This window comes from Sciurus carolinensis, chromosome 12, assembly GCF_902686445.1.
Source record: "Sciurus carolinensis chromosome 12, mSciCar1.2, whole genome shotgun sequence".
Taxonomy (NCBI): Eukaryota; Metazoa; Chordata; class Mammalia; order Rodentia; family Sciuridae; genus Sciurus; species Sciurus carolinensis.
The window spans coordinates 110,118,504-110,136,851 of NC_062224.1; the positions used below are offsets into that span (position 1 = coordinate 110,118,504).

General features: G+C 34.1%; 1 protein-coding gene across 5 annotated transcripts in view; it reads right to left on the reverse strand.

The window, feature by feature from the left end:
- Rabgap1l (RAB GTPase activating protein 1 like) overlaps nt 1-18,348 on the reverse strand; it is a 663,388-nt gene that overhangs the window by 384,526 nt on the left and 260,514 nt on the right. The window lies entirely within an intron of this gene.

The following is an 18,348-nucleotide window of genomic DNA, read 5'->3' on the forward strand; positions in this document are numbered from 1 at the left end:
CAATTCTCCTATGCCAGAGAAAGCTCTGCTCTCACACACCTGGAACAACTGCCCTTCCCCATAAGCAGCTCGGTTCTACAGAATCTGGTTCTCCCCTGGGCTTTAAAGGGTGAGAAGCCCATTTGGCAGTGACAATCCACAATGAAGGCAACTAGCTGACACTTTCAGGAACTGAAACTGAATGAAATTTAGTTTTCAGGATGGTCTGGTGAACCATTTTGATGTTCCAGTTTTATTACAGTTGAACAGAGTTAGAAAACAGTGTACATTTGGTTCTAACTCAAATTGCACAATCAGTGACCCAAGTGTACCTACTCCAGAACTTAAGTGGGGCACAAACTGTTGGTGAATCTTTCTGCAGAACTTCCAGGATCTTGCCCCTCCCCAGGGCAGATACTTCCAGCACAGTTTTGGATGATGATCTTCAAACTTCTGAGTGCACTCACCTGAAGACTGTCAAAAATTCAGGTTTCAGATTCTCACATCCTATTTATCCTGACTTAAGGGGTGTAAGAGAGTTTCTGCAAATACACAATTCTAATAAGCATATTAGATATAAATTGTCCACAGTTTACACTTCTTAGAAATGCTGATTTAGTGGTTTATAGGATTAATTCACAACAGAAAAATGACCTGATTTACTAGAAACTAGTAACTTTGTTGCTAGAAACACATAGGCAACAACATGACATTTCCTGCTATTTAATAACTAAAATAATTTCCCTATTACAAATGTATTCATATGCAATTATACATATAACTGCAAAAATTTGAGACACTTATTTGGAATAATAAATCAAAGCAACACTTATCTGACATTCAGCAATTTAGGACAGGCTTTTATGCAGTCACAGCTACAGTTTTCTAATACTAGATTTAAAAAACATAAACATAATACACACACCAACTATGTGCTCATATACATTCTGGTTTTAGCTTTTTATGAAACATTTTGCTAACAGCATTCTGAAAGTTAGAGGGAAAAAACATAAACTGTTAGAAATATTTAAGCAAAACCCCAAAGTGATTAGCAGGACAATCTATTCAAAAGTAAAAATATTGCCCTCATTTTTAGTATAACACTCAACAGTGAAGCCAAGATTGTCTGTAAGAATGAACACCTACTATATATGGAGTATAGCTCTCGGTGGTAGACATAAGCGAGGAATGTGACAAAGTCCTTGTCCCCATGAAACTGACTTACTGTTGTAAGAGAAGAAAGTTCATATATATACACAATATATATATATACACACGTATATATTCACATATAAATGTGTATTTGTATATACATATGTTCATATGTACACACATACATATATAGATATACATACACACAAATATGCATGCACACACATCAGTGTCTATTCTTTGTTCTCTGGGTTTTTAAAATATTTAGTATAATAATACCCAATATTAATCTAGGGAACTAACCATTATTTGAAATTCAAGGTTTGATATTTTCACAAACACATTTGTACATTGTCATGTTTTGGGAATCTCTTCAATTTTATCCTGTCAATAATATTTGTTTAAACTTTAAACAGATAATATATATTACATGCTATAACACTAACAAAAATCAGAGAACCAATATAAAGAATCAGTTCACATCTACCACTCAACAATGACCAGGATAAATCCTTGTTTAAAAACAAATGCAGAATTGGGCTGGGGTTGTAGCTCAATGACAGAGTGCTTGCCTAGCACATATGAGGCACTGGGTTTAATCCTCAGCAGCAAATAAAACAAAAAATAAATAAAATAAAGGTGTCCATCTACAACTAAATTTTTTTTTTAAAAAGCAGAATATTTAACATATAATGAGTCTGTTTGTACTTATTTTTCACACTTATGCAAAATTCTCCTCCTCTGGTGTTTTAGTCTAAGTCACTAGGACCCTCTGTAACAAACGGAACACCACAAGAGCATCTCTCACATATGGAAGAATCCTAAAGTCTCTATTTGCTTATCTTTAATTCATATAAATCAATTCATATGATCATTAGACTACAGAAATGCATAAGAACCCTTTAAAAACACAAAATGTTATAGAAAAATACAAAAAAGGCAAAATTGATCTTAAATCTCAATCAAAATATTTTAACTATAGAAATACTAAAAATTGTTCCCACAAGTTGGTACACGCCTGTAATCCCAGTGGCTCCAGTGGCTGAGACAGGAGGATTTTAAGTTCAAAGCCAACCTCAGCAACTTAGTAAGTCCCTAAGCAATTTAGTGAGACCCTGTCTCAAAATAAAAAATAAAAAAGGGCTGGGGATTTGGCTTAGTGGCTAAGCACCCTCTGGGTTTAATCCCTGGTAAGAGAGAGAGAGAGAGAGAGAGAGAGAGAGAGAGAGAGAGAGAGGGAGAGAGAGAGAGAGAGAGAGAGAGAGACTGAGACTTAAAATTACCTTTTTGTTTTTTGTTTTTTTGCGGTGTTGGGGATTTGAACCCAGGGCCTTGTGCTTGCGAGGCAAACACTCTACCAACTGAGCTATATCCCCAGCCCAAAATTACCTTTTTATAATATAATCTCACACAATACTATTACATGACCAGAAAAAAAAATTATGACCAAAAAGGTCTCCTCTAACCCTAAGATTTTATGATTTTATAATATTTTTAAGGTGCTAAACTTTTCTTATTCATGGAAATTTGCCAACTTTAATCATAATCCTCATCAATTCTCTGATTCTGGAAATCTCTATAACAAACTTGGTTAGTTTCTTCTTAGTTTTTGGGGTAAACATTTGCTGAAGGAAAAGAAAAGAACAGTCATTTTGTTCTGATGTCCATGTAAGAATACTGTTAACTACCAAATCGTAGGAGGCAAGAGGAGGCAGCATAGAGTAGAAAGGATTTGTTTTGGGTGGCAGACAAAACTGGATTCAAATTCTATAGATATGTGATAAAACCATTTTAAGTATGATCTTCACCTGTGAAATGAACTTGAAAAGGGTTAAATAAAATGATATGCATTATATATGTTTGATAAGAAGATGTGTATAGTTATGGTACTGGTCATACAGTAGCTATGGTATAAATGTCATTTCTCATCCATGTTGTAGACAATATTTCTCTCTAACAGAGACCTGAGAACCAAGACTAAGTAAAACTCCCAGAATTTCCCACATTCACTTGCAGCCTCTCTTGCCCATGCTGCATTTAAAAAAAAAATTTTTTTTTTAGTTGTCAATGGACCTTTATTTTATTTATTTATATAAGGTGCTGAGAATCAAACCCAAAGACTCACACATGCTAGGTAAGTGCTCTACCACTGAGCTACAACCCCAGCCCCCATTCTGCATTTTTAATGAGGTTCAAGGATATACCAAAGTAACTAGTAACTGATCTGGTAATATTAATATTTGAGAAACTGTGAAGCATTAGAAAGATGACAAATTCCTAGAGAGAAGACAAAGTTTAAGCTTTCAACAAGAAAATACAAATTTCAGAAATAAGCTTGATGCTTCATCTACTAAAATTCTGGACAGATGGCTTTGAAGACTTCAAAAATAAAAATATTTTCACTGTGTCCATCCCTAAGAATAAATGGGGAGGGGAACTTGCAGTGTATTTATTTGTGGGTGTGCATATGCATTTAAATGGGTTTTTAGATCAGGAAAGCCTGAGACAGCATATATTTAATTCCCACAAGGCCAAGAATAATGACTGCTGCTGCTGCTGCTAATATGTACCAGGTTCTTCTGTATGTTGGGTACCATGATCAGTGATTCATATTCATTATCACACATGCCCTCAAAGCAGGTGTGACTGTTAGGAAAGCAAGGGTCAGAGAGAGTAGGCAACATGATTAGCATTGCACAGGTAACAAGAAGTAGAATAAAAAAATCAAAACCCAAATCAGTTTGACTCTGGGGTCCAGACTGAACCACTGTTTCATTCTTTTTGACAAGCATCTCATGAAATGACTGGGAAAAGAAAAGGGTTGAGCATTGGAATTACATGGAAGTATGTAATTCCATCTTCTATGAAGTTGAGGCGCAGGAAGACCGTCAAGTTTGAAGCTGGCATGTGCAACTTAGTGAGACCCTATCTCAAAATAAAATTTTACAAGAGCTGGGAATGTAGCTCAGTGGGAAAGCACTTGCCTCGCACATGTAAGGTCTCTGGTTTTGTCCCCAGTACTGCTGACCCCCTCAAAAAAAAAAAAAAAAAAAAAAGGAAAAGAAAAAGAAAAAAGGATAAGAAGTAGGTTTTAACACATTATGTAGAGTTAGAGGTGGATAAATGGCCATACCTGAAATCGCTAATAAGGCAAAATAAATTTAGAAGAAAGCTTTCTGGTAAGTTCTGCCATGGTACTTTTCTGTTTACATCATTGCTATCCTTGTTTTTAAAAAAGGGCTAGGAATGTAGGTCAATGGTAAAGGGTCCCTGGTTGGGGAGGAGATAGCTGTTCCTTATCATTCCAACTAAATATTTTAAAATTTGTTTTAATCTACAAAATGTTGAATTATATCAAAAGCCTTTTAAGTGTGTATTAAAATGTTTTATTATTTGCTCTTTTGAAATGATAGGTTAATATTTTAATAATAGATATCATTAAGTTACATATTATATAAAAAACAAGGTGAACTTTTCACATCTATCACAGATTTAGAAAGATCACTTAAATGTATAAAGAAACACTGAGAGAGACTGTGAAGTCCTGCAATAAACTGAATGTCCAAACTCAAAAGAAGTAAGATCTAGATGAAGAACAGTTCACATAAAACAGATCTGAAAAAACTCACCATAAAACTAGCATGACCCTGCTGCTTATGCAGCTAAGTACACCTGAGATGCATTAAGGGAAGTACGCCGCCTGGATGTGGCAACTATTAGTCCCCCTACAAAGGCACACGGGAGGACCTGTCTACAACCAATGGTAGCCCACTAGTCTATGCTCTGGCCTGCCTTCTTCAGAGGTGGTTTTACTGTCATGGTAATCCCAGTAGTTCCATCTCACACACCACTTAGCAGCTCCCACTTTCTTAGGTACACACAGGAAACCAACAGGTCAGAGCACATCACTTCAGGGATTCCAAAATGGCAAAGGCCTGTAAGCCAAACCACATGGAAAAGTGCCCTTCCATCTAAACGCCCCCTCTCTTTTATAACCCTGTTTTATTTTCTTCATGAAACTTATCATAATCTGAAACTACCTTATTTTTCACTTGTTTTCTTCATCTGGAATATCATGTGTTCACCTCTGTTTGGGTGTAAACCCCATGAGAAGAGGACTTACCATTCTTCTTCACCACATTCCAAGTACCTCAGTGACTTTCACCTAAGAGGTGCCCAATAAATATTTGCTGCATGAATACATAAGCAAAATGCTAAAGAAATAACTCTTACTTTGGAAGAGAAGCAGGATGTAATAATAGTTTTCATATACCAGAAGAACGGAGGTATTTCTGTGCTTCTCCAGAGACTTGATATAGAATGTTGTTGGGCATTTCAAGGAGTAAGATTTTGACTGAAGGTTAGAAAGTATCTTTCACATCACAGAACCATCCAACGATTGAAGAGACCAACTTACAAGTTATGAAACAATTCTTAGGATAGGAGGTAGTCCATAAGTTATCAGTTCATCTAAAGTTCCTACGATTCAAAGCACATAAAGACTATAATAAATCTATACATGGAGAAGGAAAGAAAAAAGTGATCTTTTTATAGAAGAAAAGAAAGTAATCTAAAACACACAGGCTTAAGTTGGAAATCTAAATAAATACTGGTGCCAGTGACCTTAACAAGAAAACAGAACAAAAAGGAGATATGGATTTAAAGAGTAAGAGTTCGTAAGATGATTCCCCTTTGTAATTGTTCAAATCCATTTCTATGAGAAACCGACAGTAAGTGGGTTGAAAGCAGCTAGATACGTGTGACTGGAACACAGGTATTAAGGACAGATGTGGAGAGTTCTACTTTGAATACTTGGCAAAAGAAAGTTCAGTCCCTGGGTGTGGATGGGCTTTCTGTGACAATATTTAAAGAGAATGATGATCAGTATGGGGAGAACATCACAAAATTATCACTTTGTAAGGATCATTTTGAAAAGTCACTCACTCACTCAATTGTTCTTGGGCAGAACTGCACTTAAAAAAAATCCCAAAGGTCATTTTCTTTCCTCTGAAAAATCCCCACTAAAAGGTATTCTTAAAAATCTTTTTGCAAATTATGTCCCAAATGTTAAAGATACCTATATTAAAACATTTCTATATTTTAAGGGTATTTATGATATACAAATGATAATATTTCTCAAGGTAAATATTATCAAATGATCACATATTTAATTATACTTTGATGAATAAACAGAAGGATTTAAAAATTTTGTTTCTTCTGTATTTCAAAATCTACAATTCAATATAGAAGCCTAGAAAATAATATACTTGGGTTGGGGATATAGCTTGGTTCGTAGAGTGCTTGCCTGTAAAGCATAAGGCCCTAGGTACAATCCCCAGCACAGCCAAAAAAATAAATAAATAAAACAGAAAATAGTATACTCTTTTCTGACAAGTCCAAAATATGTACTTGGATTCCATCAATGCAAGGGTTTAAAATAAGCAGTATCTTTCTGCAACAACTTAAATAAGGCATACTTCATGAAATTATACATTATGAAGATTTAGTTGGTTTTATTTTCCAAATTGTGGGTTTTGATTAGCTTTCCTAGTAACATTAGAAAACTATAAATAAGGTTAAAAACAAACATTAGAGGAAAACTAGATTCTATAAATTGTATAGTATTTTTGTAATGGTCATGAGGGAAAAAGGGGCAACTGTTGTTAAACATTCTTACCCAAAATACGTAACTGAAAAAACTGCTTAGAAGAAATCAACATAAGTGGTGAGGTGACGTGTATTGTAAATGAAAGGTTTACTGCTAGAAAAATAACAGGTCTAATCTCATCAAAAAGGCCTTCAATTCAAAGTCATTTCTATGAATACAAAGAGAACTGAATGACTCCCATTGGTATGTACCACATGAAACTGTATCCTACTGATATCCTAAAACACTTACACTATTCACGTATCCTAATAAGTATCGGCATAACATACTGTACAGAAATGGTCAAGACAACAAACCCAAACCTGCTGTCCTTGGCATAGACCACTGACGATGCTGGTCCTTAGCTAGCTTTGAGAACTTGGCCAGAAAATGTCCCCTAAAAGGAATGGGTGGCTCAGTATGCCTTGATGGTCTGTACAAACATAAGGACTATGTTAAATATCTGCTTTCCTTCAGTGAATCTGGAATCTTGGTAGGCGGTTAACAGAGGATGTTTATCTAGATTTACACATTAAAGATATATGTATTACATATGCAGATGACAAAAAAGTTAATGAACATATTAGAAAATAGAACAGAGTTTGAAAAGGGCTGGAAAAACTGGTCAATTCTAACAACATGAAATTTAAGGGAGATAAAGAGGTGTGCTAGTCAACTCTATTACTGTAACAAAAATCTTGGGTGCTGAGTGTCTCATGAGCTCTTTGCAAGTGTTGTCACAACATTTCGCACACATTGTCACACCTCATTGCTGGAAGTATCATGTGACTCCACTGGGAGAGAACTCTTAAATACCTGTACCCAGTGCCTTTTGCTAAATTTTACTTATATCCTTTTGCTTGTGATGTAAATCTTAGCCCTAAGCATAATATTTATATGCTAAATATTATGTGCCCTTTCAAAAAATTTCCAAACATGGGTGTTGTCCTGGGAACTCCTAAGGAAGATAGGGTTGGGGATTATTTAACTTTTAAATCAGTTTATCTAGATTTACACATTAAAGATATATGTATTACATATGCAGATGACAAAAAAGTTAATGAACATATTAGAAAATAGAACAGAGTTTGAAAAGGGCTGGAAAAACTGGTCAATTCTAACAACATGAAATTTAAGGGAGATAAAGAGGTGTGCTAGTCAACTCTCTATTACTGTAACAAATACCTGAGGCACACATTCGGCAGGTTAGGGAAACCCTAGGTGTCAACACCAGGCCTGGGGTTCTCAGTCCCAAGGAGCTGAAATCTTGATGTCCACAAACTTCAAGGACACAGGTCTTAAGTTATTTTGCTTAGGAAAAGATCCTCCTTTATCTTATGAGGCCAGTATGAATAATACTGCTGCAAGAGAGGCAGAAGGATAGGATGGAAAAAAAAATCCTAAGCCTTTCCCAAAATGTAGCACATACAATAAAACAGGCAGTGCTGAAGATAGCAACAACAATGGGAGAAGAGCAGAGCTCCTAAAATAACGCACAGTCTTCAACAGCCAAGAGGCAGCACAGAGTAAGTGGTAAGCTAATGAATGTGAGAGATGATCTGAGCTCAAAGACTCCTGGAATAAAGAACTTGGACAATTTTGTTTAAAAAAGAGATACAGCAGATCCATCCTAGTTAATATTTCTTTGTTTTTGTTTTTGTGTTTTTTTAAAATCAAATGTAGGGAAGAAAAATATGACAAACAACCAAAGAAAGGGATGGAATCAGGAGAGGTAGACTTTAGAGACAAATTTACAGGAATCAACTATACCTCGTCTTTCTACAAGTAGTCAGGAACCTAAGGCACTAAGAGCAACACCGTGGGTACATGAAGAAGTGAAAACAAAATCTCTCCAGTTCCAATGATCTCTACAAAAAGTCCTTCTGTCTCTTAAGACCCTCCAGATCACTGCTCAGAAAAGGCAGGAGAACCTAAGGGTTTTCTGAGATCTTTCATTCAAAAATCAAACTGATTGGAACCTGATCGTTTATTATCTTCACAGTTTTACATGAAGCTAGTCCATTCTTTTATTTTTTTTCTATTTCTGGTACCAGGAATTGAACCCAGGGTTGCTTAGCCACTGAGCTACACACCCAGCCCTTTTTGAGACAGTGCCTCACTAACTTGCTTAGGGCCTCATGAAATTGCTGAGGCTGTCTTCAAACTTGAAATCCTCCTGCCTCAGCATGCTAAGTCACTGGGATTACAGGTGTGTGCCGCTGCACCCAATTAACCTACTCATTTTTAAGAAAACATACAATAAAGTTCACTGGATTAAACAAAAGGGAATGAAGGAAGGGAAGGGTGATGGGAACAGGAAAGACAGTAGAATGAATCAGACAGAACTTTACTGTGTTCACATGTGAATACACACCAGTGAACTCCACCTCATGTACAACCATGAGAATGGAATCCCAATTAGAATAAGTCATACTCCATGTATGTATTTTATGTCAAAATATACTAATATGTCATGTATATATAAAAAGAAATTTTTTTTTTAAAAAGAAACAAAACATCCAATTTTTAAAAATTAAGGCATTCACTGAGACTGTGTGAGATCCAATGATGGTTCTGCTACATCAGTGGCTTGAACAGTACTTTGTGCATAAACACATATGTAACTGTTTTCATTTTAATGGACCAAATGAAGTATGTCATCAAGATAAACATCAAGGTCGTTTATTCATTTTTTTCCACGTATTTACTAAATTTGAAGAAAACCAAAATTTTCTGATGGGTTAGTTTAAAACAAAGTATTGATTAAGGCAAAAATTAACAGTGCATCAAATATCTGTAATTATCTGAATTACTAAGATTTTCTAAACTTCTCAATTTATGGTAAAAGCCAATTGTGGCTCATGCTAAATTACTTTATATCCTTACTCATTCATTGACAGTGGTGGACATTATAAAATTCCTAGTGCTCTAATAAATCTTTGCCATCAGTATGATTATATCTATTTATTTTCTAACTTACAAATTACCAAGAACCTGCTAACAATGTCATACATTAAAGTGGAATTATAAATTCTTTTAAGTTGTATACATTTTAGAATTGCATACAAGTTTGTCTCTTCATCCTGCTTGATATTCTGTTCCTTAATTTTCGTTTACTGCTTTCTGGAGACACAAAAGAGGTCAGCCTGCTTATAATAAGTACATCAACTCATTAATCCTATAAGATTATCATTTCTTGATGAGAAGTTTAACAAATGCTTCTGATATTCAAAGATTAAATCCAATGCTAACTAATACTGACTTTACTTAAAGGTAAAATATATCATGTTTATGTCATTTTAGTAGTTAAATAAATAGCAAGTTTTGTATGCAAAAGCATTACCCAAATTTGAAAAAAGTACGTAAGTACATACATTAGCTGTACAAAGGTATGAACTATTAGAAAGAGAATAACTGCGTCATGTTTACAGTTGACAAACTGCTGGAATCCTAGAGGAGGAGTAACTATCTACTTTTGCTTTAGTCACTTCTCACACCTCTGAGGTATCTCCTAGAACAAAAGCATCCGCACGTATGGCTGGATACTAAGGTAACTCATAAAATGCACTGACCCCCCTAACACTTCAATCTACTGAATTGTTCCTAAGACTTTTATGCAATCTCTTCCTCAAATTCTAGAAATTAGATCTTCTGTCCCCTTGTTGGCTTTCTACAATTCAGTAAGTTATTCTTGGATTTAAAAGGACCCAGGAGTACTATAGAACCACACTTAAGCCCCGTACAAAAGAAAAAAAAAAAAAAAACCCAATCAGTAAGTATTTGTTGTTCTAATTTGTTGATTTGGAATGCAAAAATATCTGGTAATTCAAATTGTAACGATTTGAATTTTACAATGATTCAGCTTGAAAATTATTTGAATTAGTAACACAGGTTAAGTAGTTTATAAAATTTCCATGTACATTTAAATTATTTAAGAGAATAACCTTTTCAAGCAACTCCACGGAACTCATTTATATTCAATTGATGCACATACTAGAAACTACTTAAGAAAAAGTTTCATCTAAGGGTATTTATAAGGCAATCTTGGGTTTCCCTAATTTGGAGTTCTTTTTTCTCTAACTCCAATTAGAGAGTTAGAGGAAAAAAAAAAAAAAAACACACTTTAGTATGTATTAAAAGGTTTTATTTAAAAACATTTAAAGTTTGTAAAGTATATATTAAAAGGTTTTATTTAAAACATCACTATTTCAGACTGATATCTTTGATTACCTGAGTAATATTTGTAGACTACAAATGAACATATATAAAGCACTGTAGTTAAAAACACCAAAACATTTCCATCAGAGTGCTTGAGAAAAATCCAACCTATGATGATTTCAACATTGCAAATTCACTACAAAGAAAATTCTGAACAAAAGAGCACAGTCGCTATAACATGGTTTACTTTTGAAAAGTAGTTAAGTAAGAATATAGTGTGATTTTGACAATTATTCATCATTAAGTTTACTGATTTTTTTTTTCAGGGCTGAGGACTGAACTCAGGGCCTTGCACGTACTAGGCAAGCACTCTGCCACAGAGCTAAATTCCCAAGTCCAATTTTACTGATTTTTAAATACACAGTAAATACTGTTTAATTCAGTCTACATACCTCTTGATACAGTCAACAGATGACCACTGTGTTTTCAAAGGGAAAGGTAATTTTTCATTACCTCCTATAGACAAAAACTGTTTAAGAAATACTAGCGCACTAATCAAGGCTAATAATACATCTCATTCCAGTTTCCCATGATCTCAAAGCCTGATCTTTCACTTATAGTTAATTTTAAAATACATTTCCTACCTCAAAAATTAAAATATAAAGTTTCACATAGAATATTTCCTATTTGAATTAAGTCAGTTCTCATTTTCTACTCAAAAAAGAGGGTTCAGGTCACTCTACCACTACATCAGCAGTCATCCGCAGACACAATATTCAAGAACCTGCCCACAAGCACTAGGGTCACTATACAAGATCTGTGTCAACAGCATCTCTTCCTAACTACATAGCCTTGCTGGGACCACTTTAAAAAACCTTACCTCAGATTTCTATATGTGAAATAAGACAGTATTTACTCACAGAAGCTTTTAAAATAGACCGAATTCATAATATCAGGGTATTAATACATGTGTCAAAAAAAGCATTTTACACTTGTAAAATTTTAGTTTGCAGTGTTTTCCAATAATTTCTTAACCTTCACACTTGATGAAAGAAGCAAAGACCTGTGTGAATTTTCCTGTTACAATGAATGTGACCTCAATATTCCATATCCCTAATTGCAAAAGTAGAACATTATGTACAATTCCACCCAAAGATGTTATTTCAAATTCTAATATGTCTTCTTTAAAAATGTCTATCTTTAATGAGGATGAAAGTAATTAAGTCTGTAACTACAAATTCAGAACAGGTTGCCACAAGAGTGCAACTTGGGTATAAGTAAAGCACTGAAACTCGAGTGCACGCACACGCTTATTTTGTTCTCATGTCACCAGCATATTCCCGGATATCTAAAACTCTAGAAGTAAACTGAGAAAAGTCCAATGGTGAATTTTAATAGTTTGTTCAATTTTAAGAATTAAATCTATTTAAAAACATAGAGTAGGGCTGATATGTGAAGTTGATTTTTTAAAAACATACAAGCCATCACAAGACATATATAGTAACATTACATTCTAAATATGATTTTCAAAACGTACTTCTTCAGATTTCCAAATAAATATTCCTAAAAATTCAGAAAAGTTTTAAGGTCTTGGACATGTCATAAGATTTTTCAAAACTGCCTTGGTGCAACTGAAGTAGAGAGTGAGATAAAATTAATTTTAGGGTTATCAAGTTTTTCCTCAAGATCAATTCTTAGCAAAACAAATTTGATGCATATTTATTTGTACTTTTAAATTACTATATAAATCTAATCAATGGCGAGAGGAACATTTCACAAAAACTAAGGTATAAATTACATTAAAGATCTTTTCTAGGGTTGAGGTTGTTGTAGCTCAGTGGTAGAGCGCTTGCCCTCACATGCATGAGGCATTGTGTTCAATTCTCAGCACCACATAAATAAATAAAATAAAGGTACTGTGTCCATCTACAAGTAAAAATTTTTTTAAAAAATTTAAAGAAAGGTATTTTCTGACACAAAAGATGCTATATTTTGAAATTAGATACATTAACAATTCTAAAAACAGAATTTTAAAGTATTTTTTCTTTGCTAAAATAATAAATATGAGAAAAAAAACAAATATAACTTGTTATATTAAAATTGTTATATTAAAATTTAACTTGTATATTAAAGCCAGAATTTTCAGAATAATTTATACCTGCTCCTTACCAAACTACCTTTTAATCCTCTTAAAATCTATCATTTTTATAATATTAATCTTACCAATTTATCATTTTAATTATAAAATTTCTGAAAGAGTATATGGAATTAGTGTGAAGAAGCTATTAGCATAAAATGTATGATCTACTAATAACTATTTCAAACTTCAAACTTATGGGGAACATAAAAACACCTTTAAATTGCATTTTTTACATATAGTACATACATGAGTACACCTTCATGGCAGGTATAATCTCAGACAAATGTACTATAGTTCATCTCCTGTTAACTATGTTTCGTTTACAGATCCATTCTGAATTTCATAGAAAAGACTACATAATTTTGTACTTTGTTTTGCAATTAAGTAATTGCTACCTTGAATTTACATAGTATATTTGGGCATTTTAAATTGTCTACCTTATTCATACTCAAGTAGAAAACAAAGTAAAACTAGAGTCAAATTTTTAAAGTCAAAGATAAATGTGATCTTCCTTGGATTAGATATCACTGTTGGAAGTAAAGAATTTTAGAAAATACTTCCATTCAATGAATTCCACCATGATATACTATGTTCCTTGATATTTATCATCTAAAAATTTCATAATTTTGGAATCTCAAAAATTAATTTAGTTATTTATTATATAATGAAGGTACTAATATCAACATCTTTTTTAAAAAAATGTTTAGATGTTGACAGACCCTTATTTTATTCATTTATTATTATGTGGTGCTGAGAATCTGACATGTGCTTCACACATGCTAGGCAAGTACTCTACCACTGAGCCACAATCCCAGCCCCTCACATACATCTTTTAGTATTTATCAGAATAACAGGTTCCTGCTAAATTTATTTCTATGATCTTATTTACCTTCGGAGGGAGTCACATGAAAAACTGAATAAAAGGCATCAATAAAAAGTCATGAACATGTACACACACAAAAATAAATGAATGAATGAATAAATAAATAAAAAGATTCATGAACATGACCTTCAAGATGGAAACCTACAGCAGAATGCTGATATCTAGGAAACACATTTAATGCAGGAACAGGACCCTATGCCCCCCCGTGCAGGGTCAACCTTTTCTTGTTAAATACATAAAAAATACTGAAAGATGCCGTCAATGGTGCAATAAAAAAATCCTACAGTGATGAGATTCCAGATTCAGCAAACAGCATTTCAATCTGTTTACCTTAAAACCCAAATGCATGAAGAACATCTAAAATTGCAAGTAGAAGGTCAGCAAGTTTGTCTGAAAAAATCTACTTAAATATTACAGAAATCAGAAAACTGTATAAACTATCTTCATAAAAAGACGGCATTGAGACATGATAGAGTTGATTGCAATATTAACATAAGCTGTTTTGTAAAATACCAAAATATTTAAAAATATTCAGCATTCCTTTTTATAAAACATTAATTTTCTTGATTATAAAAGAAATTTTGCAAAAACAAAATTTTTAAAAAGGACAGTAATATAAAATAAAACCTTTATTATATCACTTTTAGTATTTTAAAAGACCATGCTTTAAATAGTTTTACTATTTAAAATTAAATTACGGCTATTTTAAATTTTATTTTATTTTTTATTTATTTATTTTGGGTACCAGGGATTGAACTCAGGAGCACTGACCACTGAGCCACAACTCCAGTCCTATTTTGTATTTTATTTAAAGACAGTCTCACTGAGTTGCTTAGCACCTTCCTTTTGCTGAGGCTGGCTTTGAACTCCAGATCCTCCTGCCTTAGTCTCCCGAGCCATTGGGATTACGGGCATGGGCCACCATGCCTGGCTCTTTTAAATTTTAGAGCAAAACTAGTAATGCATAAAACTTCTGTTTATGAAAAATACTGAAAAGGGGATTCATTTTTTTTTTCATTTGTAGCCATTTTGTTTTCTTAGTATCTATACGATTGGTTATAGAATCTGCTTCTTTCTACACGTTTTCGTCATCCTAACATACAGCTTTGTTCAGGGAAAAGAGCACTCGCTAGAACCTGCACAGCCGGAGGCAGCACTGACTCAGCAGTGCTCCTGTGCACCAGGATTGCTCACCTGAACAGAAGAGATGCTGTGCTCAGAAATGTTCCCTCAATGATTCCCTTCCTCTTTATCTTTCTTATTGCTTGTAAAGTTGTATCTTTTTCACAATAATGATTAGTTTCCTGGTGGGGTGGGGAAGCACAGAAAACCCCCTTAAGAAAACCACTTTATTTACTTTTGAATTCATCTGATTTAGGTAACTGTAGAGCAGACTGGCTTGTTAATCATGTTTCTTCCAGGTAATAGATAATATGACAAAATAGTTCAAATTCCATTTTTTAAAATGAGGAAAATTAGACTAAAAAAACAAAGGTAAGACATTCTTGGGCAATTCTTTCCTATTATTGGCACCCTAATGGAAAAAGAATGTCCAAGCATATTTAATACAATGGAGTAAGGAGGTAGATAAACCTCAGAATCATACTTATCTCATCCTAACGTTCATTTGTTAGGTATTTAATTTCAAATAAAGTTTCCATCACTAATTTCTGGAAATTAGCTTTCACAAATTATGAAAGTTTTCTTTATTTAAAAACATCTGATCCAGGTGCCGTGGCACACACTTGTAATTCCAGCAGCTCTGGATTGCCAGTTCAAAGCCAGTCTCAGCAAAAGTGAGGCACTAAGCAACTCAGTGAGACCGTCTCTAAATAAAATACAAAATAGGGATGGGAATGTGGCTTAGTGGTCAAGTGCCCCTGAGTTCAATACCCGGTAACCACCCCTCAAAAAAATCTGAGTTTAAGCAAATCTCAGTTTAACTGAAAATCTCAGTTTAAGCAAATTTGATAGGGGAAAAAAAAAATGCTACCTAAGAAAACCCTAAATGCTCAATGGATTGATTCTATTTAACTTGCAATTAGAGACCTTTAAAGTTGTGATGTTAATAAATATGGTACCCACAAAGAAAATAAAAATGCAGTTACCACATTCTGAACAGTATCTATGTACAGGGAGCCATGCTGAGCACATGGACAACAAAATCTCATTTGGTCCTCAAATTCAGTTGAACAGAGAGAACAAGTCTCTGACTTTATCAATGAAAAACTGGGGTTTTGGAACATTCCCCTTCCTACCTAAGACCAATGGCTTATGAGGGACAGGATTTCAGGCCAGGTTTCATATACTGTAGGTTATAAAGCCTTTAGACACTGTATAATTTCAGAAACAACTACACAAACAGTAGACTGCTTAGGTGACAGAATACAGCATTATTTTTGACTGTCATTTATAACCAAACTGGGTAATTATTACAGAATTAAAAGAAAAAAAAATGGTTACACTTCTTATTCTTAAAACACCTTAATCCAAAAATGTAGCAGTTTCAAAATGAACATTATCTTATTATGTGAACATGCATTAAAACATGTCAAGAGGAAGGTGAATGTTATGCCCTGAAGCTGTTACATGCAACCCTGGAATAAGTGAAGAACCTGAACCAGCACTTGCCTGCTTCCATCTCGCTCAGGCTGACAAAGGTTTTCTTTTTACTCTTCCCCATCAAAGATATTTTCAAAAAGAAATTCAGAGAGATTTGAAAAAGCTACTCAAGGAAAACTTAACAAAAACGAACAAGAGGAGTATCAAGGAGATACCAGGCCCAGAGTTGCAGTGTAATCACAGACAAAACTGGTAAGTTTGGCTTATCAGATTGCTGGTTTAATAAAAGAAACTTACCAGATTAGAGAAAAAGATACCACAAGCAAAGAGCTGAAGCAAAAAACTTGGACTGAGAAGAAAACAGTTAAAGGGAAAAACTACAGACAGAGGTATGAAGGTTTGAAGCCTTCTGAAAAGAAGGCAGCCGTGCCTGGTGAAGTGCACAGGCCTGGCTCCCACCCAGCTGAGTGTGCAGGAACCTCTATCACTTGATCTTGCAAGGTGAATCCCTTTCCTTTAGCTTCCTCATCTCTAGACTGGCAGTCATGAAACTACCATCTCAGGGGCTGCAGCTCAGGGGTGGGGTGCTTGGCTCGCACGTGTGGGGCACTGGGTTTGATCCTTAGTACCACATAAAAAAATAAATAAATGAATAAATAAAGATATTGTGTCCCTCTACAACTAAAAAAATTTTTAAAACCACTACCATCTCAAAAGGCTATAGTGATGACTAACTACTATAATACATGCAAAAGTTAACATTGAGTCTACCACATAATTGTTATTAATCATTAAGAAGAAAAGTCAGAAGAGGAAAATGTAATACACATGGCTTTAAGCTTTCTATACAGAACATTCACTGGGTCTTTTCTAACTATATTGATACTCTAAAGGAATCAAAATTTGATTCCCAAATAATATGTGTAACATTGAAGTTTTTAGTTACAGATATCTGAAAAGTTGGCAGTACTATGTTCCCTTGAACTGGTCTGAATTCAAAAGGTGCACTCCAAGTTATCCAAGATGCCACTGGCAAAGAGAAGCCAAGAAGAAATATAAACCCCAGCTAAAAAGCATAAAACAGAATCTGATTCCCAAACAAGCAAACTTCTGTTCCTAATAAACATTTTATTAAACTGAAGCAAAGTCTGATTTTTGATATATAGAATACTATTTTATTAATTATTTTAAACTTGTCTTACATGTTTAAAAAATATACAGGGGTTCAGAACAACCTCAGTAAAGTGACAGCATTTCTACTAAAGGACCTCTGAAGTCAGACCACCAGTACGCAAACATGGTTGGCTTCTAAGCTGAGGAGTCATAGGCACATTTCGTCAAATGCATTTTATAAAACAGAGAAATCATAAATGCTGAGAAGAAAAATACTCAGTAGTTTGATATAAATTTGCAAACATCTTTCGCTCAGGAAACTTAAGGTAAAAAAGTAAGATATAGATGTTCTACTGCTTACACCTGCTTTACCACTCATTCCCCAAATGCCACCTTGCTACATCTAAACCCCTGACAAATGCACTACACAATCTCAGGTAGCACACTAAAAAATAAGTTGATCTCTGCATCTGAAAACAGATCATTACAAAATAAAATCCTGATAGCTCTTACCTGTGTTTGATAATTAAGTATATTATACTCTCAGCAGCACTAAGAATGCAGCTTCGTCTAATATAAATATCAAAACAACTACACAAAAGTATTTTCTTTTTAAAATAAGTTTTTGTATATACTTTTTTCAATGTTGATGATTTAAACAACATTGATGTATGTATTGTGCTAAGAAAGCATTAGGCACAGATCACATAATAT